Here is a 1,043-nt window from a genome sequence, read left to right on the forward strand (position 1 = left end):
GTTGTGGGGTATCCACCAGAGAAGACTGCTCAGACATGGGCTTAAGCCAACAGAAAGGCTTTATTAGCCAGCTGGTCACTACACTGTTTGGGATCCCAGTGTAGTCCCAAGCTTTTCTCAGGGTGAGCTTTTAAGCACAAAAACCATGTCCTGGCTTGACATACTTCAGTTAACAAGAACAGTTAGCCAGAGGCAGAACTACAGAAGCCAAACAGCAAGGTTAGTACATTTAGAGACTTTCCCAGAACTATATGGACTTTGGTGGTTTAGGCCTCTGTTTTCATTTTGGCAGGTGGTACTGTCTATGTGCTGAATGGTTCTTCCATCATGGAGTCGGTTGTGCTAAGGTCTGGGGAACTACTAAGATCTGGGGTCCTGTTGCAATTGGACTTCAATGCAGTCCTGGTTTGTTGGTTTGTTTGTTTGTTTGTTTGTTTTCCAGAGCTGAGGACCGAACCCAGGGCCTTGTGCTTGCTAGGCAAGCGCTCTACCACTGAGCTAAATCCCCAACCCCTCTTACTATCATTCTTTAACATGCAAATATCAAATTAATGTGTGCCAGGCCTCATGGCCCCGGTCTGTGATCCCAGGCACTTGGGAAACTTAGATAGGAGCATGACAAATACAAGACTTAGTGAGACTCTACCTCAAAAGATAAAAAGATGGGGGGGGCGGATAAGAGAGAGTATGGGGAAACGAGTAATCAGAGATAATTATATACATGTGTGAGCAAAATAAAGTTAAAAAGGAAAAAAAGGCTGGCACTGTAGCTCGGTGGTGGGGAGCCTGCCTCTCATGAATCAGGCTGAGTTCAGTCCCCAGCATTATATTGTATTAGAATGTTTGACTTTAAACAAATATTACAGTTGTCAGACATGGTGGCACACGCCTTTAGTCCCAGCACTCAGGAGGCAGAGGCAGGCGGATCTCTGTGAGTTCGAGGCCAGCCTGGTCTACAGAGTGAGTTCCAGGATAGCTGGAGCTATGTAGACAGATCCTGTTTCAAAAAAAAATTAGTGTTTGAGTGAGGTTGGAGAGAGAGC

This window comes from Peromyscus eremicus, unplaced genomic scaffold (genome assembly GCF_949786415.1).
Source record: "Peromyscus eremicus unplaced genomic scaffold, PerEre_H2_v1 PerEre#2#unplaced_703, whole genome shotgun sequence".
In the NCBI taxonomy this organism is placed as follows: Eukaryota; Metazoa; Chordata; class Mammalia; order Rodentia; family Cricetidae; genus Peromyscus; species Peromyscus eremicus.